The 24,359-nt window shown below is 36.6% G+C and overlaps 1 protein-coding gene across 8 annotated transcripts in view; it reads right to left on the bottom strand.

The window, feature by feature from the left end:
• LINGO2 (leucine rich repeat and Ig domain containing 2) overlaps positions 1-24,359 on the bottom strand; it is a 1,154,206-nt gene that overhangs the window by 529,071 nt on the left and 600,776 nt on the right. For 2 of the 8 annotated variants that reach the window (XR_006640843.1, XR_006640844.1), the window contains one exon: positions 7,119-7,965. The exons of the other annotated variants lie outside the window; for them this stretch is intronic. The gene's annotated coding sequence lies outside the window, so the exon portion shown is untranslated. Of the gene's footprint in view, positions 1-7,118; positions 7,966-24,359 lie in introns of those variants that run through there. 8 annotated transcript variants of the gene reach the window in all.

The following is a 24,359-nucleotide window of genomic DNA, read 5'->3' as shown; positions in this document are numbered from 1 at the left end:
TAGGTGCAGACAAATACTGTGATTCCACTTATATGAGGTACCTAGAGCAGTCAAATTCAGAGTCAGAAAGTACATTGGTAGATGCCAGGGGTGGGGGGTGGGGAGGGAGAATGGGGAGTTAGTGTTTAATAAGGACAGAGTTTCAGCTTAAGAAGGTGAAAAATTTAGGAGACAGATGATGGTGAGAATTGCACAGCAGTGTGTATGGACTTAGTGCCACTGAAATGCATAGTTAAATATCAGTGAAATAGTATGTTTTATATTATGTGACTTTTATCATAATTGTGTGTATATGGTTAGTTGCTCAGTCATGTCCAGCTCTTTGCAACTCTTTGGACTCTAGCCTGCCAGGCTTTTCTGTCCATGAGATTTCCCACGCAAGAATACAGGAGTGGCTTGCTATATCTTACTCCAGGGGAATCTTCCTGACCCGGGGATCAAACTGGCTTCACCTGCATCTCCTGCATTGGCAGGAGGATTCTTTACCCACCGAACCATCGGGGAAGCCCCTACCACAATTAAAAGCACATTAAAAACACTACAGGAGGATCCTTCCTGTATGCCAGACACTGTGTTAGATACTGAAGATACCAAAAGACATAGACCAGAGAAGACAAACTCACTAAGTACTCCCTTCTCAGGGCTCTGATGTAGATGAATAGCAGGAACCTTGGGTGGGTTTCTCACAAGTCAGATAACCCAGCTGCTACTCTAAATGTTCCTTCTTAGGAGATACGTAAGCTGATATGAGTGAATAAGATCTCTTCACTCAGGCACAGAGCTATTAGTATTTATTGAATGCCCATTATATCCTTTGCATTTGATGCAGATTCTCTTCTTAACCCTCACCATAACCCTATGAAGTAATAATCTTCATTTTGCCTTTTATGAAACAAAGACTGCTTATTTAGGAAGGTTAAATCATTTGCACAAATTCATATAAGTAATAAGTGACAGAGATTGATTCTGCAAATGTTTGTTTCATTCTAAAAGCCTCAATTGTGAGTTTCTACCCTAAAAATGCTTTCTTGCCATGCATATCATGATTCTATTCCATAGATTGTTTTATGTGAATGTAAAATCAGTCCAAGATAAGTATCTTAATAATACATTCTAGACTATATTCTACACACCCCAAATAATATCACTTCTGTGCTCCCTCTGCACTGACTCTGAGGATGTAATACAATCAGGCACACCCAGGATAGGAACAGCATGAAATGTGTATGTTCGTTTCTCCAGGATCTCCTAACATGGTGAAATATTCCTTAATCATAAAAAGGTAGCGGGTTGAAACCAGTTATAGCCATGCATCACTTCCTAATTTAAAATGATGCCTCTCCTAATAATGTAATTTCACAGAACAATAAACAAAACCGCCATCTATTTGGTTTTTATATTTCATCTGTGCATCAGGAACAAGGGTTTCTGATATGTGAGAGGATTCTTTGGGCAATCTTTGAGAAAAGTGTTTAAGGAAGTCACAATGTGAATAATAAGTGAGGGCAGAATGGGGATCGTGTCTGCCTTCATCCTCTGCTTGATAAAGCAGCATGACTGCTTCTCTATAGAAGAAGGAAGCTATGGGGTTGTTTCAGCATTCTCATTTCCCCCAAAGAAGGTTATTTTAGTGTCTAATCAATTCTCTGGTTCAGCCAAATGGTTAATTGCTGAGAAAGTCATCTGATCAAAGCGACTGGACCTTATCAACTACTTGACAATGCAGTGGGGTTTTCCATTATCAACCTCAATTGACTCAAAAAATGGATGATTATTTAGCTTTAATCAGGCCAGTGAGGCTATTATAAAACTTGACTCTGCTTTTCATTGGGGCTACAGTGGACTCGAATGGAGTTGCCATGGATTATAGTAGAAGGAACACCATCTTTGGAATAAGATGTGAATTTCAAACTACCTCTGTCATTTATGAAGGCGTCCCTGATGGTTCAGTGGTAAAGAATTGGCCAGCAATCCAGGAGATGTGGAGATGCAGGTTCAAACTCTGGGTAGGGAAGATTCCCTGGAGAAGGAAATGGCAACTTGTTCCAATATTCTTGTCTAGAAAATCCCATGGACAGAGGAGCCTGTCAGGCTACAGTCCATGGGGTCACAAAGAGTCAGACATGACTGAGTACCCACGCACACCTGTCATCGATGAATGATTTCTGACAACTGACTTGACTCTTTCAAGGATATGTACCCTCATCTATACACGAATGAAATTAATATCTACCCAATGTAGGGAGAACATAAAGTAGTATTAAATAGTTAACTATTTAATAGTTAACTCCTAGTTAACTCCTAGTTCCTCCTAGTTCTCCTAGTTCTGTTCTATTATCTTTGCAATCAAAAGGCAATCCTAGCAATATGAACAGGTAGCTGGAGAGAACATGACTCTTCATCTTGCCTTAACTTTCTGTCTAGCTTGTTAAATAACTTTGGTGGAAATAAAGCACACTATTTACTTACATACTTCTCTGACAATTGTATCACAGCAGTGGAAAATGGAAACAGCACTATTCTAATAAATCATCTTAACAGCTCAGTAAAGTTTTAATGTTGCCTTAGCACTTTTATCTGTTTAAAGAAAAATGAGATAGAAATAGAGTATTCTGCTATTATTCTACCTCTGCAAGCTTGCAGAGCACATTGCAAAGGCACTGTGCATCAAGAATCCATTGTGTACCCTGGACTTTTTCTTCCCAAAATCTCACAAAAGATTTAAAGTTAGACCAAAAAAGTGATAGTTATAATAAAGCCCTTTCTTCCCACCATGGCCTAAAGGCTACATATTAGTTCCAAAGACATGACTTTGGGTTATGAGTCAGATTAAGAAGTTGCATCAAGAAACATTCTTACTCAAGTGGATGAGGTCCACATTCCCTTAACTATTCCATAATATGCAGTGGCAAACTAATACTATGGAGCTCTGCATAACTGATAACATTATTTGGGGATGTTCAATAAGTCAGTGTCCCCTACCTTTTGCAATTGGGAGCTTTGAAATGCTAGAAATTTGCAACAACATGGCACCCCACTCCAGTACTCTTGCCTGGAAAATCCCATGGACGGAGGAGCCTGGTAGGCTGCAGTCCATGGGGTTGCGAAGAGTCGGACACGACTGAGCGACTTCACTTTCACTTTTCAATGTCATGCATTGGAGAAGGAAATGGCAACCCACTCCAGTGTTCTTGCCTGGAGAATCCCAGGGACGGGGGATAGACGGTGGGCTGCCATCTACGGGGTCTCACAGAATCAGACACGACTGAAGCAACTTAGCAGCAGCTGCAGCAAGGATTCTTGCCTGGAAAATCTCATGGACAGAGGAGTCTGGCATGCTACAGTCCATAGGATTACAAAGACTAGAATACAGCTGAGCACACATACACACACACACAAGGAATCCTTTAGTAGAAAATAGTGGTAAAAATAGTCTTCAAGTTCCTTAGACAAAACTCAGTAATGACTAGTCCCACTGCCACTAAAGGCCTTTGACTTTATCTTCTCTCAGTCTGTTTTTTGGTGGCTTCTTAACCTTACCAAAGATGCTACCCATGGTATTCAATTGTCCCTGAGTTCATGCATTTAAGTTGAGAAGAGAAATAAAGAGGAAGAGAGGCAAAAAATTGAGGATCGCCCAGAAGGTGTTGAACAAGATTTGTGGTTCGATTCAACAACTAGGTATTGAATCACTGCTTTTCCAACCTCCTGAGGTACCTACAAAATGAGGTAGATATAGCTCCAAATTGTTCACACACTGAGTTGGATATATATGTCTGATTTCCAAAAGCCACTAGAAAGGTCTGAGTAAGTTATCTCCAAGGCAGGAGAGGAGGGAAGATGGTTTCCTACAGTGTGTGTGTGTGTGTGTGTGTGTGTGTGTGATTTTAGGTAGTTTAATCCTCAAAGACTCATATGCATATATTTTATTCCAGTGCTGATCAATGGATAACAGCTGCCTGGAACACAGTGTAAAAGAGGCCCCTGAGGTTGTTTGTAGGCTTGACAGAAGAGGGGCCAGGTCAGAGGATCAGTGATATGAACAAGGTGGGTGAAAGGAGCAAATTGTGTTTTCAGTGTATCATCCCAGGGCCTACAGGGTAAAATTCAGGCTTACTAGTACGGCATAAAAGATGCATATTCCATGTTGCATCCCGTGTTCCGGTACCGTACACAAGGATGACAAAGTGCTTGGTTACTCTACCTGCCATGCTGTTCCACATTTTTGAACCTCTATTTATACAACTCCCTTTTCCTGGAATAATTTACTTCCATTTCAAGATCTTTCTCTTAGGGAAAATCTCTTTCAAGTTTGAACTCAAAAGACTTCTGACATCATTTCCATCCTAAGTAGATCTGACTTCTTCTGTCTCCCCACATTATCCTACAAGAGGACTTCAGCATACAGTTATAATAAAGGGGTTTGTTTTACACTCATTATCATATTAGTGATCTATTTCTGGGCAACAGATTGCCCTAAAACTTAATAGTTTAAAATAACAACAACTCTTCTTTATGTGAGTAGTTTAGGACTGTCTCAGTTGATGGCTCTGGCTCAAGGTGACTCATTAGGTTGTGGTCAAGGTGTCAACTGGGATTACTGTCATTGCCAGACTTAATGGAAGCTGAAAGTTCACTCCCAAGCAACTCATATGGTTGTTGTCAAGCCTTAGTTTCGGTTATTGGACCGAGGGCCCTGGTTCTCCATCATAACAGTGAACCTCTTTATAGGGCTTCTCACAACTGGCAACTTGATTAGCTCAGAACAAGTAGTTTGAGAGAAATAAAGAAATGCCAAGGCAGTAGCCACAGTCTTTTTAAATAACCAATCTCAGAAGTGGCACTCATCATATTTGTCAAATGTTATTTATTTGAAGCAAGTCCAGTAAGTTCAACCCACACTGATGGGGAAGAGATTCCACAAAGGCATGAAAATTGTGTCAGGAATCACTATAAATCATCACAGAGTCAGTCTATCACATTCAGTATTTTCCCTAACTGGGTTGAAACCAAAATATTGCTCTGTATTTTCCTAGCATCTGTCTAATGTTTGGCACAGTAAACAATGAAGAAAGGAAGGAGGAGAAAGAGAAGGTAAGAGCCATCAAAGTCAAATCATAAATTAAGTCTCTTAACAACTGGAAGGAAAAGGCACGGGCGACCCACTCCAGAACCCTTGCCTGGAAACTCCCATGGATGGAGGAGCCTGGTGGGCTGCCGTCCATGGGGTCACTGAGAGTCGGACACGACTGGGCAACTTCATTTTCACTTTCATGCATTGGAGAAGGAAATGGCAACCCACTCCAGTGTTCTTGCCTGGAGAATCCCAGGGACAGGGGAGCCTGGTGGGCTGCCATCTATGGGGTCTCACAGAGTCAGACATGACTGAAGCGACTTAGCAGCAGCAGCAGCAGCAACTGGAAATGACCAATCTATAAAACTATTGTTCAGGAGAGAGAAACACAATTTGAATATCTTAGCCAAGACTGAAATTACATGGACTTTCTAGCATTATGGCCTTTGATTATGCCATTTAGCAAAAAAAGAATTTGTAGTTTAGAACTGCTATATAGGTCTGGAAAAGAATCTCTGAATTTAGAAATATAAAGACTAATTATATTCATTTTCCTGGTTCATAGAGGTTCCTTGTAGTATATTTTATGACCAAAAGGCCCTGTGGCTGAAACACTGACATTTATGGATGCAGTTTTATGTAATAAACAGAAGCTCAATTATCTTAAATGGGTTTTCTTAAGTGCTATATCGAAAGTGAACTCTAATTTAGGCTGATTTCTCTTCAAATGATGAATGTAGAAATGTCAAGTCTCTCGCTTTAAAATACTTGATATGACATTTTTCCCTTTGAAATATAGCTCTCACTCCATCCCTCCCTTCCTCCTTCACTCTCTCCATAAACATGTAGGTGGTAGGAAAACACAAGTGATTAAAATCTGGTGCCTACTCTCAGAATCCAGCATGTGTACATCCAGATATGCATGCAACCAAATAATCAAAATATAATGTGAAATAACGATTATATAATGTGAATAAAGTATAATGTGAATGTAATAAACAAAATACTGTAGGGTCATAGGAAAAGAGGGATCGGCTTTGTCTGGAAGAGATCAGAAGATAATAGATGAGTTATGCTGCTGCTGCTGCTAAGTCGCTTCAGTCGTGTCCGACTCTGTGCGACCCCATAGATGGCAGCCCACCAGGCTCCCCCGCCCCTGGGATTCTCCAGGCAAGAACACTGGAGTGGGTTGCCATTTCCTTCTCCAATGCATGAAAGTGAGAAGTGAAAGTGAAGTCGCTCAGTCGTGTCTGACTCTTAGTGACCCCATAGACTGCAGCCCACCAGGCTCCTCTGTCCATGGGATTTTCCAGGCAAGAGTACTGGAGTGGGGTGCCATTGCCTTCTCCATGAGTTATGCTACAGACTTTTAATGATGAAATAGAGTGTACACAATGGTTTGATATATTCCTTAAAAGAAACCAGTTATAGGAGGTAGTTATGTTATGTTATGGTAGGTAGTTTAGTTATGGGTCAAACTTCTTGAAACTTATTTAGTTCTAGTAAAAGCCCTCTTTGACATTAAAAGACTTTATTTGAGATGAAGTTGTATAGGATTTCAATAAATTATTCTGTCCTAATGAGCATCAATTTATTTTTTTAATAAAAAAATAAGTTAGGAGCATTTCAACTGCAATTTCAAGAAAAAGAAAAGGAACTAATGATGGAAGAATCGCAAAGCAGAACTATTCCTGTTCCTGCTCAGAGAGGCAACTGTAATAGTTTCCAGTTCAGCTTAACTGTGATTGATTTCATGGCAATTTAAATGTATAAACAATACATTTATTCACACGAGTTAATTTGATTGCAACTTCAGAACTAACAAAGGGCAGTTTGAACACTTTCAGATCTGAATTCTGTTTCAATTTTCTTTGCTTTTATGGTCACATTAATCCTTAAATTAGAATAGGAAAAAAATGTTGTTATAAGATACAGTTCGACTATATTAATTGTACTTTCAAGATAAAGGATTCTGATGTTTGTATTTAATTTTGATTAATTTTCATAATAGAACATTGCAGCTAAAAGAAACATTAACTCCAGCTTAACTATATTTTCAATTTATTATCAATCAAATATACTGAAAATTAAACACAGTTCCATTCAGAGAAAACAAATGTTATATGAAGTCTTATTTTAATTGAGAACTAGAATGAGTGTGAAATGACATGCATTTGCCCGATTAAAATATGCATTTTAGCATTCAAAATGGCTATCAACTCTTGGAAAAGAAGTAGATTATAAAAAGGTGGGATAGGAAAGAGCGGGTATGGTTTGTTGGGAAGACATCATTACATACGACTTAGAGTTGAGAAAGTATATAAAATATGATCTAGTGGACAGACTTCCTCAATTAAAAAAGTCAGGCTGGTAATCTGTCTCCTCTTTTCTCAGCTACCATACTCATTGCCTATATTAAAGGGAAGATTCAGATCACTGAATAGAGACCAGTCTATAAAGGTATTTCCTTTCTTAATCATTTAACATAAAACATTTGCAAATCTTCTATATGCAAGAAAATCAGATAAATTAAAAATAGTCCTTTTAGCTAAGGCCTTATGACCCAGTAAGAGAAGACAGATCTCATTAAGTCTGGAATCATGTTGATGACAGAGAAGGCAATGGCATCCCATTCCAGTACTCTTGCCTGGAAAACCCCATCGACAGAGGAGCCTGGTGGGCTGCAGTCCATGGAGTTGCTAACCAGGGAAGCCCGATTTCTTAAAGGGGGTGAGGTAGGTAAATCTCAAATAGAAACTTGAGAAATGCCATTTTTTCCCCGTATTAGGTTTCTTCAAGCTGGAAGTCTTCTGTTTCAACATTCTCCATAAATGTTTTATTCTCTTCTTCTCTTTGGTCCAAAATCATCATAATTTCTTCAAATGAGAAGACTGAAATAAACAGATATGAACTTTCTTTTCTCTTCCTTCTCTAATCCATCATTTAAACTCACCTCAATTTTATCCTCTACTTTCATTCATAGCTTTGATATCCTTTCTTCTTTTTCCTTTTTGAATTATTTAATAGCTTTTTTCTATGCAAATATTCTATAAGGAATAGAACATTTATACAAAAAAAGAAAAAGAAAAAATAAGAGGGAAAACCCATTGAGCAAACCTACCAAGAATATATTTTATAGACAGACAGCTTAGACTCAACCCACACTCTTTCCTGAGCCAATGTGACCTCTATATTTTTCTCTTCTTATATTTCCATTCACTTAAAAAATATTTCCCACTTTATAAATGCCCACTTTTTGTTTTTTCTTCAGCAGATATAACTTTTTGGGAAAAGAAGTATATCACATGTAGATTTGTTTTTAGTAAAAAACACACAGTGAACATTCAATGCATAAATATTAAAACAAAGACACGAAGGAAAAGAGTTAGGCATGAGAGACCAAATGCTACAAGGTATAAGCACTAAGAACTATTAATTAAAAGAAAAACTTTATTTTATTGTAAAATAACTCAGTTATAGTTTATCATAAATTATTTTAAATGTAATTTGGTGATCTTGAAGTTTTAAAATGACATAACCTAAGAATTACATCTATCACATCTATGGCAGGGATGTCATTCAGCATAAAAAGAAGCACTATTGTGCTTTGCTAGTCTAGACGATCCCTAAATTAGCAAATGTTGTGATGCTTCATCTTCCAAGTCTAAGAAATGCTAAATAAGACAACAAATAATACAAGGGCTGCCCACAAAAGTTATGATGAGCTCAGTCATGGAGTTTGATTCCCAACTGTCATTCCATCTCACTTCAAGATTTCTGCAGAAGACTAATGAACACAGAATGAGAATGTAACAGAAGACAGTGTAAACTGGTTGCTGGAATGTAGGCTTATATATCTATCCCTTGATCTTTATTCTTAATTTATAGGGTTATAATGAGAATATATTCTCTGTTTTTGTGCATGAAACAGCTCTCTTCTTGAAGAATGGAGCATCAGACTAGGGAGGAAAGCCATAAAAACAAAAAACCAGTAATATTGCAGTTATTATGTGCAATAGGGTCAATAAAGTGAAAGTGAAATTACTCAGTCGTGTCCAACTCTTTGTGACCCAAGGGACTGTAGCCTACCAGGTTCCTCCATCCTAGGATTTTCCAGGCAAAAATACTGGAGTGGGTTGCCATTTCCTTCTCCAGGAGATCTTCCTGACCCAGGGATTGAACTCAGGTCTCTCACAATTGTAGGCAGATGCTTTACCGTCTGAGCTACCAGGGAAGTCCATAGAGGATCCATATAGGGTCAACAGAGAGTAATAAAATCAATATAAAAGATAATGGAACAAAACTTGAAAAAGTACTGGATAAATCTATAGAAATAGTGGACTTGGGAGCAGGTGAGGTTTTAGAGGAGTAAATATGTAGTGACTGATAGGCTGGTTAACATTCTTTTCATTTATTTTACTCTTAGGTATACTGTCTCTCTCTGTCAGCAGTGATTCACAGTGAAGAGCAGTTACCAAGGTTTTCAACCTGAAGTTTACGGGGAAGCCTGGTGGGCTGTCGTCTCTGGGGTCACACAGAGTCGCACACGACTGAAGCAACTTAGCAGCAGCAGCAGCAGCAGTTCCACTTTCTGTTCTTAACATAATCAATAGCCTGCTTTATAGTATCTCAGAAACATTTGAATGAATTATCCAGAGCAATAACATGCAATTACAAGGACTTCAGATATTTTTTTTAACTTGATAAAAGTCAGGACTTAAATTCACTCTTCAAGTAATAGTGCTGATTATCCCCCCACTATCATCTTGATCTCTTTAGGAACTTTTGGGAGCCTAGGAATATGAAATATTAATGGAGATTATTTTCTGCTGAGATCTTTGTAATCTTGTCATTCTAATTATTGACCTTGGATCTAAACACATATCAAAACACCTGGATAGTTACTGGATTAGTTAAGACCATGGCAGGAAACAGGCATGATTGTTTGATGGGAGACACGAATAAGAAAAAAAAAAATTATAAAGGTGGACAAGGTGTGAGAAAGAAACAGCATATTGCAACACTTCCGGAATAGCAAGAGCAGAAAGTCCTTACTACCACAAGGCTTTACCCAAAGGAAACGGTCATTGAGACATTGAAAGCATAGGTGCCTGTATGAACAGGGCCACCTGACAGGAGCTGTAACCTTTAGTAAAGAGACAAGTCCATTCTGTGAAGACCTGGCAGAAAGTGAACAAGGGATTCAATATCCCAACCTCATCCATCTCCCCACTGTTCATATCTTGACAGTGTCTTCATTATCTAAACTCAGAAAGCCAACAACAAGCAAACCACACATGCCAGCCTTCTAGGACTATAGAAAGGTGCTTGCATACTCAGTCGCTCAGTCGTGTCTGACTCTTTGTGACCCCATGGACTGTAGCCCACCAGGCTCCTCAGTCCATAGTATTTTCCAGGCAAGAGTACTGGAGTGGATTGCCATTCTTTCTCCAGAGGAATATTCCTGACCCAGAGATCAAACCCATGTCTCCTACTTGGCTGGCAGATTCTTTACCACTGAGCCACCTAGGAAGCCCTTAATGATAAAGAGGGGGTTCTGGAGGACAAACATAGCATATTTGGCACAGAAGACCCTTTCATAATTTGTTAAAGCAGCAGGGTAAACTCTGGCAGGCAAATTCATTTTTAAGAGTTTAAATTTTCATTGCTATCACTGTACAGCTATTTTCCCCTCTCTCAAATATATTTAATATAAGGAAAATGTATTTTTTTCATACAAGAATTAAAAGAATTGATTCAGGAATATTATAAAGTTGGAAATGTTGACTTTGGTTCCATTAATCTAGTTTTCTCCTTTCCTTGTTCACCAAAGCCTAGGTCTTTCATGATGGTTCCCTCTCCCATCACATTGGCCTCTAGAGCTATTGAAAAATGGTATCACTTAGCTACTCTTTTTCTCTCCCAAACCAGCTATCAGCAACTAGTGCTAATGACATAAGCTTGCAAATCTTCACTAATGCCTTTGAAGCTTATAAAAGCACAACACCTTTGCCTGACATTTCAAAAACCCAGGTATGGAAGATAGTTTTGATGTCTGGGATAAAAGAAAGAAGACTGTCATACAAATGCCCTGTGAGCCACGCCCAGTAAGTGAGACTCCTTGGGGTAGTCATCATGCTGTTGGTCAAATATTTGTGGTTCTCCTAGAATGTGGTGTCATTGCACCTTCTTGTCCACTGTGGTTTGGTATGGTCATGCAATTTGCTTTGTCCAATAAACAAGTATTGATTATGGGAGGAAACTTTAAAATCCAGTGCCTGGTTCATATTTTTAGCTCTTTCTCCCTATCACAGTACTAAGCAATGTTCAGATAGTGACTCCTGTACAGCCAGAATCCTGAACTGAGTATAACTTGATGGGAATATGCCATCAGCAAGCAATACATCTCAGCTGTTTTCAAAACTCTGAAATTCGGTGTTATATGTGACCATGGCATAACATAGCTCATACAAATTGACAAAATCCTCAGGGAATTAATTTATACCACGAATATCTTCTTTGTATGCAATGATACTCTGATTTCCCCCAAACTCTGGTTTTTATTATTTTGTTTTTAAAGTCCAAAAATACACTCAGGGGCATGTACATGTTGTGAACAGATTTATCTGATATATATGTCTGATATATCAGGGAAGGCTCAAGAAATTTCTGGAATATTAACTGCTCATACTTAAGTGATTATTTTATATTTCACAAGTCAAAGATACAAAAATTGTGTGAATAGTGTAATTATACAAAATAACAGTAATGTTATCAATAGAGCTCACAAGGACATTTCTTAAACATGTGCTTTTAGAAAAATGTCTTATAGCTCCTCAGAAGAATTTGGAAATATTCCCACTCTGAAAAATAATTCCCTAAATTATGAGGCTGGAAGGTTACTTCTGATATTCCCATATTATTGGTTTCATGAGTTCTTTATTTATTTATTTAGTTTCTTAAACCATCTAGAGTTTTTTTTTTTTTTTCCTAAGTTGAAATTATGTCTTTTAGAAATACTGTAGGAAGGAAACAAGGAAACAAACAAAAAACCCTGAAAGTAAAAGTAATTTAACTTTGGATATAATAACTAAACGGACATAAATATCTCAGAGAATGTTTTCTGTTTCAACCATGACTGTTCGATGGAGTGAATAAACACACAGGAATCACATTAAAGTAAAATTTATCAGCTGAAACATACTACATATGCCTCAGTGATTAACAAGAATATTTTATTTCTATCAGTTATGCAAATTGAGAACAAGGTATTTTAAGGTTTTCCCAGTTCACATATTAATTCAGAATATATCAAATAATTTGAATGAAAATGACCTAGAGGCATATCTCAAAAAGTCCATATACAAGCACAGAATTATAAACTCATTGGCCTTTTTGTGCTATATTAGTCTATCCTCGTCAGAAAGTTTACCATTAAAACAATGTTCAGTTAAATAAAGAAGCCTTTTGCTTTTAAAGAGAAATTTGAAATCTTTGCTAATGATTGATGGAGTTTACCTTAATGTTCTCAAACCTCATGAACGTCAAATTTACCTTGGGCACTTATTGAAAATTCAGACTCCTCTGTGACTCCAAAGAGCTTGATTTGGTGGTCAGAGGTCAAATTGATCAGGTTATTTCTGATGCAAGCCTAGTCATTGACCATTGAGAAACATAGCCAAGACAGAGCCCTTACAAGGGTATTGGACATTGATTTTGTCCATTTGCATCACACATTTTTAGTTAACATGCTTTCTATAAAATTCTCTTCTCTAACAACAAAGGAGAAAGGAACATATTATCCCACTGATTTATTTTCCTTGATGAAGAGTAAATTATTCATTTTTTATTAAATGAGTAAACCATTTACTATTCAAGTCACATATTATTGGACATTTTTTACAAGCAAATAACTTCTCAGAAATTCTGTGACTGTGAAAATTAGACTGATAACTTGCTGTATTTAACACTGTGTTAATGGTATCTGACTTCACTGAACACAGACACCCCCTAATTTCATCCACTGTTTCTTATTGAGAATAATCTTCAGACTTTACATTGATTAGACTATTTTATTATTGTTTTATAAAAACTTTCTCACCACTGGCAATGCCTTTGTAAATGTATCTCTATTTGACTTGTATGAATTCTATAAGCTCTTTTATTTTCCCTGGGAACCTCTGAGACATTTCCTGAACATATAAAATATTGTTCAGTTGTACACATTACAAAAATAAATGGACCTTACTAATTGTCATTTGGTCAGCTTACTTTGCATTTCTGTTTGTTTCTTCTTTAAAAACATAAGAAATACATGGTGTAATAATTGAAAAATAGCAAAAAATGAATAAATGAATGACTATCCCCAAATCCTTCCACTAAGATACAACTACTCTTAAATTTTGGCTTTGTATGCTTTTATAATTTTTTATCCTAAGTGCATATAATTAAAACATTAAAAATCATGATAAATATAATTAACACTATTGTCTGTTATATATGAAAGTCAGTGAGAGAGTAAATCCTAAGAGTTCTCATCACAAGGAAAAAACATTTTCTATTTCTTTAATGTTGCATCTACATTAGATGATGGATGTTCACAAAACTTATTATGGTAATCATTTCAGGATGTATACTCAGATCATTATGCTATGCACCTTGTGCTGTATGTCAATTATATCTCAATAAAACTAGAGGGAAAAAGTAATAAAAACAAACATCAATCATCTGTTATTCAACCTGCTTTTTTCCCTATTAACCTGTTTCCTTCTTCAATGCTTACCACCTATTCCTCTATTTCATCTTCCCTGTTTTATTGTTTTGCTGCTCCTAGGCTGATTCAGCTATAACTGACCTATAGGACTGTATAAGTTTAAGGTATACATCTGTGATGATCTGATACATGTATAGACTGCAAAACGTTTACCAAAACAAGGTTAGTTAAACATCCTTCATCTCAAGTTTATTACCTTTTTATTTGTTACTGTTATGGTGAGAACAGTTAAGATCTATTCTCACAGAACTTTTCAAGTATGCAGTATATAATTGCTAGCCCTAATCATTATGCTACAGTCTACATTAGATCCCTGGGACTTATTCTTCTTATAACTGTACATTTGTATCCACTGACCAATATGTCCCAATTTCTCCCACCACCTCCAGCCCCTGGAAACCCATTCTCTGTTTCTATGAGTCTGATGTTTTTAGATTCCTCATATAAGTGAGATAATACGAAGTTTATCTTTCTCTCTTTGACTCATTTCACTTATCACAATGCCTTCAAGGTCCATCTACATTGTACAAATGGAAGGATTTCTTTCTTTTATATGACAATAATATTTCATCACACACAATACATACAACACACACACACACACACATCACACTTGTATCATCTATTTATCTGTTCATGGACACATAGGTTGCTTTCATGTCTTGGCAATTGTGAATAGTGTTACAATGAATGCAAAAGTATAGATATCTCTTAGAGGTAGTGATTTCATTTCTTTTGGTTATATGCCAGAAGTGGGATTGTTAGATTATACAGTAGTTTTAAATTTTTGAGGAACCTCCATCCACATTACTTGTCACAGTGGTTACACCAGCTTACATCCTACCAACCATGCACAAGGTCTTTCTCTATATCCTTGCCAGCTCCCTGTTTTTAGAACCAAAGAAGCAAATGCTTCAGTTACATGCATTTACATTCTTTCCTTTCTTTAAACATACATTCTTCTTACAAAGACAACCAAGAGATTTTGTTCAGGGAGCCAGGGTCCTCTGCTGAGAGTGATGAGGCTCATCTATATTTCTTTAGAATCTTGATCGGTGTCACACTTGTGTACATTCTTGTGTCAGTGATATATCCACATTACAAATCATTGTCTTTCATTAGTTGAGATCATAACCCCATGATTTTAAAGGTATGATGAATCTTGTGGTAGAGAATCTGCTTCCTTTGGTGGAGCTTCATTACATGGTATATATTCTTAATATACTTGATATTAAAATGATGAACCTGAACAATGTAGTTTTTAACAAATGAGGATTTCTACAGGAGTGATCCCAACATGCATGTTCTGACAAACTTCAAAGTCAGGACTACCTCAGTTATAATTTTAGATGGATCATGGCATATACACATGTAGAAAAGGAAAGAATACTATATTAATGAGTCAAATAGACAATGAATGTACATATGAAAGAGGGATAGAATGGCAAAGTGTGAACAAGTGTGAACTCTTATACCAGTTGTCCTATTTCTTCTACTAAGCACTTATCACTGCTTATTAAAGGATCCAACTGGGTAAGTGCATTAAAGTAACAACAATAATAATAACAGCTAACATTTCTCCAGTGCTAACCATTTACCATGTATTGCACTGAGCTCTTTATGTGTCATGCCATTAAGCCTCCCAACACCCCGTGATTAACTCATTGAAGTTAAGTAACTTAGCCATGATTACAAAGGTAGTAAGTCTCTGGAGTGAGGGTCCAGAGCCTGTGCTCTTAACCACTCCGTGGTGATAATGTTATTAATAATAATATGTGCTCTGAAAATGCTGCTTCTTAAGCCTTTACTCTCAGAAACTATCATTAGTTCTTGATTCACTCAAGTTTGAGCCCCTTGTCTACAGGGATGGTGAAGTTTCTGTTCTGCAAAACAACAATTTCTTAACTGGTATTTACCACTTTCTGCCCAATGTCCCCCAAGGATGGAAATTCATGGGCCATGCACCTTATCCTGACCATTCTGAGGATTGCAGTTAAAGCCACAGATTGAGCTATCCTCCACAGACCCAGCATAACAGGGTATAACTTGGATTTGCCTCTTTTGGAAAAGGAAATAACTGGAGAAATAGCTATGTACACCATAGTAGGCTTGTAAAGGAGACAAAACCATGTCACCAGCTGCGGTGCTCTAGAAACATTTAAGATAATTAAATATTTTATTACTCACTCATCTTAGTAAAGTGTTGCAGTGTTATGTGCAGTTACATCTAAAAAAATATAATACATCACATAGTATCCTGAGCTGTCAAAGAAACATGAACTTCACTTTTGGAAGGCAAATCTCAAATGAAAATTTAAGGATAGGATGGAAAAAAAAAAAAAGCACCAGCCTAATCACAAAGTTACCTCCTGGTGGCAACATTTTTTAAGATGAAATCCTATGGTTATAATTAATTCCTTGATTCTCTTTTAACCCAAAAGGGAAAAGATCATGATTAAGGATTATGATTTATTACTTCATATTTCTAAAGGTATTTACATTCAAAAAAGGAGAGATTCTACCTGATCTCAGATATGCCTAATTCTCCTGATCTGCACAAATATATAGTACTTGAGAAGAGACACTGAAATTTTAGTATTATTCAATAAGACAGAGTAATATATAAAATAATATGAAAAATACATGATTTGGGGAAAAACTTTTTCTTTGATGTAAGGATCCTAGGGAATGCATACTTTTCATTTTATCTTGAGTAAACTCATTATGATTATTATTGCTAGCACCAGGCTACAGAATGAAACACAAGTGATAGAGCCTCATATTTTGCAGCTAAAGAGTCAGAAGAGCAAATTTTAAACCACAGAAACTGAACCTGTTCCACAGTCCATTTTGCATTGTACACGTCTCTCTGGTATGTTATCTCACATGTGTAAGTATTTATATTGTGGAATATATACCGCAGAATTTCAAATACTGAAATGTTTGACCATTTTAAGCTATGTTACAGAGGATCATAATGTTGAAAACCCACATTTTGAATAAGGTCCAAATCCCTAACACTCATTAGCTGTTTGTCCTTAGGCAACTATTTAATTAACATCCATCCACCCAGTTGAACAAGCCTTGACTTTTTTCTCATCGTCTCACTCAATCCATTACTAAGTCTTGCCAGTTCTATTTCCTAAACTTCTCGACCCCATTCACTTGTCTCTGTCCTCTGTGTCATTACCTGCTCCAAGGCACGTGGATCTTTCTCCTTCACTCCTACAAAAGCATCCTAACTGATACCTATCCATCCTCTTGTGTTGTTTTCTCGTCCAGTACCAAAAGAGCAACCAAAGTGACCTTTTTACAGTACGAATCTGATTCTAGTTCACTAGTTAAAATACAAATAAGCAAATAACACTTTTGTTTTCCCATTTTCTTTAGCCTAAAATCTAAAATTAATAGTTGGTCTGCAAGAAGGCCGAGCAAGAGCCAGAATCTCCTTTCTCTACTCCTTTTTCCTTGTACCGCAATCACATGAGCCATCTTTGATTTTTCTAAAATGTGTCAGACTCCTTTCCCAGGTCAGGACCTTTGCAGACATTATGATTCTCTTTCTGATTCTGTCCTCACCTCCCCCACCCCACTGCCAACCTCTCCTTGGCTTTCAACTTCTTCTTCAGGACTCCCTAAGCTTCCATTTTACATCAGGTGTACTTTATAATCTCATACTGCTCTGGATTTCTCTGTAGCACTTGTCACAGTTGTGACCAACTGACTTGTTCCTTAATCAGCTGCACAGGATTCCTCCAGTGAATTAATGGAAATCCCATACCCCATCGAAACACAGATTCAGTGGACCATACGCATCATCTCTGCAAGAGACAGAACAGGCAGTTGGTCAATAATTGTTGAGTATATAAGTGGAACTCTGACCCTCAGATTCCCTTCTGTGCAATGGGATAATAAGTATGTTTATTTCATAAGAGTTTAATGAAGATTGATGAGATATCATCCCTAATGCAGAAAGCATAGTGCCTATCACACAGTAAACACTATCATGTTTGCTTTTTAACTTGATAGGTTTAAAAAAAATACTGGAGGATAATTGCTTTACAATATTATGCTGGTTTCTGTCATATATCAACATGAATCAGGTATACACATGTTCCCTCCCTCCTGAACCCCCTCATCTCCCCCATCTAGGTTGGCACAGTGCACTGGGTTGGGCTCCCTGTGTCACACAGGAAATTGCAACTGGCTACCTATTTTACAAATGGTAAGGTATATGTTTCCACGCTACTTGCAATTCATCTGGCCCTCTCCTTCCCCTGCTGTGTCCACGAGTCTGTTCTCTATGTCTGTGTCTCCATTGCTGCCCTGCAAATAGGTTCATCAGTATCATCTTATATCTGTCAGTTCCTGTGATGATACAACTTATATTGTTTATTTATTTTTACTTTTTTTGGTAATAATAATTAAAATTATGGACAAAAAGACAAAATTAATTACTTTAAATACTTAGAAGCATATACTAGCAATGGAAGATTAGAAAGATAAATTAAGGAAATAATCTTATGTATCATCACAAGAAGAATAAAATACTTAGGGATAAACCTATCTAAGGAGACAAAAGATCTTTACTCAGAAAACTATAAGGTATGGATGAAAGAAATCAGAGATGACAGAAACAGATGGACAGATATACCATGTTCTTGGATTGGAAGAATCATTATTGTGAAAATGACTATACCACCCAAAGCAATCTATAGATTCAACACAATCCCTATCAAATTACCAATGGCATTTTTCACAGAACTAGAATAGAATATTTTTACAATTTGTCAGAAGACTCCAAATAATCAAAGCAATCTTGAGAAAGAAAAAATGTAGCTGGAGGAATCAGGCTCCCTGACTTCAGACAATACTGCAAAGCTACAGTCATCAAGACAGTATGGTATTGGCACAAAAACAGAAATACAGGTCAATGGAACAAGATAAAAATATCCAGAGATAAGTCCACACAGCTATTGTTACCTAATCTATGATAAAGAAGGCAAGAATATACAATGGGGAAAAGACCGTCTCTTCAATAAATGGTTCTAGGAAAACTACACAGTTACATGTAAAAGAATGAAATTAGAATATTCCCTAATACCACACATATAAGTAAACTAAAAATGGATAAAAGTACTAAATGTAAGGCCAGATACTATAAAACTCTTAGAGGAAAACATAGCAGAACACTTTTTGATATAAATTACTGCAAGATCTTTTTGGATCCACTCCCTAAGAGTAATGAAAATTTAAAAAAATAAATAAATAAGCAAATGAAATCTAACTAAACTTAATAGCATTTGCATAGCAAAGGAAACCATAAACAAGACAAAAAGACAACTTTCAGGATGGGAGAAAATATTTGCAAACAAAGTACCAACAAAGGATTAATCTCCAAAATACACAAAGAACTCATGTAGCTCAATAAAAAAAAAAAAATACCCAAACAACCCAATCAAAATATAGGCAGAAGATCTAAATAGATATTTCTCCAAAGAAGACATATAGATGGCCAAAAAACACACAAAAAGATGCTCAACATCACTAATTATTAGAGAAATATAAATTCAAACTACAATGATGTGTGTGTTTATGTATGTGTGTGTATATATATATATATATATATATATATATATCTCAATGATTTACTTTGCTGTACACTTTAAACTAACACAACATTTTAAATCAAATATACCCCAATAAAAATTTAAAATAAATATTTAGAGGATAGTCACTTATTTGGTATAAACCTAGCATATTAGATAAAAACTATCAGTTTTTACTATTTTTGAAAGGATTAACAGGGCCTTCTATATTGTCTTTAAGTTACTTGATTGGTCTACTAAATCCTTTTTATTGTTATATCACTTTGAGAAAAATAAAAAGAATACCCATTGATTACAGTAAAACAGTGAAGAGCTCTCATGATATTTTTGTGGATAAGATAGAGGATTATGGTCATATTGGAGGATTCAGAATGTGCTGATTTCAACTGATGCCAATCAAAAGAGAGTTCTCTATTATAGTTCGTTTTCTATTCATTTTTATTAATGAATTCCTTAAAGACAGAGAAACTAAGCTTCTCCTGTGAGATTATTACTTGGAGCTAAGGATGAGAGAGTGGGGGAAGGGAGGGAGATAGTTAGTCTGTTTACTGGCAGAACTGATTAACATCCAAAAATAACTTGAAAGGATAGAATAAAAGGACAATTAAAAACAGCATTAAAATGCTGCATGGGTTTGAAAACTGTACAAATACAAAACAGGGAGGACTTTCCTGGGTAAATAGAAGCTGGTATAAGGATAAAACCTGCAGCTTTTAATGATTAATGATGTGATGGTGGTGGTGGTTTAGTGGCTAAGTCATGTCCAACTCTTGTGACCCCGTGGACTGTAGCATGCCAGGCTCCTCTTCCATGGGATTCTCCTGGCAAGAATACTGGAGTGGGTTGTCATTTCCTCCTCTAGGGGATCTTTCCAACCCAGGGATCAAACCCAGGCCTCCTGTGTTGCAGGCAGATTCTTTACTGACTGAACTCCAAGGGAACCCCGGCTGCTAACACAAGGAAAAGGAATTTTTCCAATAGGCATTTCATTAAAAATTAAAACAAAGAAAGGAAGGACTGACAAACCTGACCCTTTTTCACCCTTCCAAATTCATGCTTTTTCAAAAGCCTCAGCTTCACAGTTAAACAATAGCAGCCACTATATATAAAATATCATTTTAAAACTATCACAACAAAATTTTAGATTTATTAATAGACATATAAGCATGTACAGAGTTGGAAAGCATTTTGCCTATACAATTTCAAGTCTCACTCTTTTAAAGTCTTTTTACTAAAATACTTACTGAAGGAGGAGGACATCCATTAAAAATGTATTGCAAACTCACCATACATATAAACTTATGCACCAAGGGGAACTTTAAGAGGGGAAAGACATCGTTCTTGATTCCAAGAAATTTACAATTTCGAACAGGAGAGGATCCAAATGCAGATAAACATAACATATATGAGAAAAGAGAATGAGAAAAGAAGGGAATGCTAAACATGCTGATATTGAAAAGAAGGAGATTTACTTCCTTCTGATCATGAAGAATAGATGACTTCCAGGTGGAGGTGGCTTTAACTTATGCTCTGAATGACTGGTAGTATCAGACATGGAGGGAATAGTATTATCAGATGGAAGGAAAAGTGTGAGAAAAGCATGGCTCCGGTAGTAACTACAGTGATTATGGGAACAGTGAATAGTCCAGTTCCACTGAAATGCAGGGCAAGTGAAAGGAAGTGGCAAGAGAAGCAAGAAAAGCAACATCACTGGTAGTGAAAATCATTAGTGGCATGTCAAAGAACTAGAACTTATTTTACAGGCAATGGTGATTTTAAATAGATAGATATAAATGTATACATATTTGAAGTGTTAAAGTCTTGCTACATATTTTAGAGCTATAATTTTGAATGAGAGAAGTCTCAATTCTGAGATTGACTATAGAAAATAAATTAAATTATATAACCAGCTGAAATGCCTATCAGTTTCTACCTGTCTTAGAAAGTTGGCTGTGGCTGAACCTCTTTTCCATACCTCTGGTCACTGGGTTGAAGGAGGAAGGGTGGGACTGTTTTCTGAATCTTTAGACACACAGCGACCACCATTCCACATCACTTGTGCATCACACCTGTGCATTACACTGTCACCTGTATACCATTTTCTATGGAAGCTGCACCAATTTACATTTCCACCAACAGTGCATGAAGGTTCCCTTTTCTCCACATCCTCACCAGTACTTGTAACCTTTTTTTTTGTTTTTATAATAGTCATTCTAACAGGTGTGGGATGATTATATTTCATTGTGGTTTTAATTTGCGATGATTAGTAATGCCGAGCACTTTTCATGTACCTGTTGGCTATTTGATTGTCTTCTTTCAAGAACATTATCTCTTTGCTATCATAAATCCATATATTATGTGCATAGCACAGTGAGGGCTGTCAGTTGAAATGCTATTATAAAGAAAAAGCACAACTTTTATGTTTTCATGAATGTTTATGTATAACAACTCTGCTAGAAGATATTCTGGATGTTTTTATTTTATACTCTTTTTATGTTATAAAAAATTGGGAGCTGCGTTAGGCATTACTGACAAAAAACATTAGGGAATTCCCTGGTGATCCAGTGGCTAAGACTTCACACTCCCAATGCAGGGAGCCTGAGTTCAATACCTGGTTCAAGACTATATCCCACATGCCACAACTAAAAGTCCATATATGCCTCAACTATAAGGTCCTGCCTGCCACAATGAGGACCCAGCAGAGCCAAATAAATAAATAAAAATTTAAAAAGTTAAGCCATATAAAAATAAATGATTAATACGTATATTTAAATAGTCCAGTCTTCTCACTGATTCTATCACTTAACTGCAGTGAGTAGCATGAATAAGCCCAAGTCTTATCCTTCATTTTGAATAGAAATGGTCTTATGAAATTGTCATGTGTTGAATAGGGCATCTGGAGTGTAGTTTAGGAGACAAGTACAACTTCAAAGAGAAAAGAGACACAAATTTCAAATGGAAGTGTGAAATTGTATCAAATTGCTTAATAAAAATATGGGTGCATGCACCTAACCAATAAGGATCAATCATTAGTTCCAGGTCTTTAATGCTCCTCTATGTTTCATAAGTACGCTACTTTGGAATGAGGTTTCAGTGATCCGTATGATCATGCTCCTTTGGACACTGCTGTCAAAATTATCTTCCCTCAGTATTTTAAAGTAATAACTCAAGAAAAACAATTATACTATTTAGGGTAAAAAAGAAGAGAAGTGATAATGGAGTGCTTCTCTGACATCCCAGTTTACAGTCTAACTCACTACAGGAAAATATGTTTAAAAGGTGGGATAGAATGTCTACACAAATAATTTTGCCAAAATTTTATTTGTTTTAATTGAATGAACTAGTGAATTCAATAAAACCACCAGATACATTCCTTCTGATTACTTAATATTCACCAAATAGACAAACTCAAGTTTTTGTTAATATTAAAATCTTCATTTTTGCCACCAACAGTGTTAGTTTTGAGGAGGAAAGGTCTCAGTCTATTTTAAACCTGATGCTCATTAAATACATATGACAATAGACCTTCGTGAGCAATATGGATGGTGTCTCAGAATGGAAGACAGATAAATATAAATGTGTGTCTGTTTTCACCTTGGCAGAATTTTGCTGTTCATTTGTATGAATATTCTGTTGTTATGTCACATACTATAAAGAGACTTCTTACAGAGTGTGAATTCAGAAACATCTATGCTCTCAAATCCTTCATGGGAAGGACTGATGTTGAAGCTGAAACTCCAATACTTTGGCCACCTGATGCGAAGAGCTGACTCATTTGAAAAGACCCTGATGCTGGGAAAGATTGAGAGCAGGAGGAGAAGGGGACAATAGAGGATTAGATGGTCGGATGGCATTACCAACTCAATGGACATGGGTTTGGGTCAACTCTGGGACTTGGTGATGGACAGGGAGGCCTGGCGTGCTGCAGTCCATGGGGTCTCAAAGAGTCAGACATGACTGAGCGACTGAACTGAACTGAACTGATGCTCTCAAATATAATAAATATAGGTTTAACTATAGTTTTAAATAATTAGGCCTTGTTCTATAGAATTAAAATTGGAAATGTCCAAAATAATAAACATTAAGCAATTTTCAAGATTAAATATTTTAGGGCTTCCCTGGTGGCTCAGAGGGTAAAGCGTCTGCCTGCAATACAGGAGACCTGGGTTTGATCCCTGGGTCAGGAAGATCCCCTGGAGAAGGAAATGGTAACCCACTGTTTATAAAAACCTAATTTCATATAGTTTAAACCTTTACATTTCTGTAATTATAAAAATATACTGAAATGGTGAAATTTAACAGATGAAAAACAGTAACTTCTAGAAAGGTAGAGTACAAGAGAAAAATACAAACACATAAATTATAGGGGAAACTCTGAAATTGTTTTCAGATAAGTAAAATGGTCCAATTCACATTTTAGAAATTTATACCAGATTTCTAGAACATAACCATCCAGATGAGTGTTGAAGCCTGTATTTAATCTCTATTTTCATTTTATTTACATGCTTCATTTAATTACTAATTTATCCAGTGTTTATTTCTGCTGTTTCAATTACAATCACAACAAATAAGATAGATGAAATGGATGAATAGATGTGCATTTTTGGTCTATCTGTGAATTTTTGGTAATGCTTGAAAGTAAAATTTTGAATTGTTGTTGTTTAGTTGCTAAGTCATGTCCAACTCTTTGCAACACAATGGACTGTAGCCCACACCAGGCTCCTTTGTCCATGGGATTTCCCAGGTAAGAATACTAGAGTGGGTTACCATTTCCTTCTCCAGAGGGATCTTGCCGACCCATAGATGGAACCCATGTCTCCTACTTTGGCAGGTGGGTTCTTTACCACTGAGCCACCAGGGAAGCCCCGCATTTTGGATCCAGTCTATTAAATTACAAATTGAA

The sequence above is a fragment of the Bubalus bubalis genome, chromosome 3 (genome assembly GCF_019923935.1).
Source record: "Bubalus bubalis isolate 160015118507 breed Murrah chromosome 3, NDDB_SH_1, whole genome shotgun sequence".
NCBI classification, from domain to species: domain Eukaryota; kingdom Metazoa; phylum Chordata; class Mammalia; order Artiodactyla; family Bovidae; genus Bubalus; species Bubalus bubalis.
Note: the sequence above shows the minus strand (reverse complement) of the source record. Positions and strands in the feature narration are given on the sequence as shown.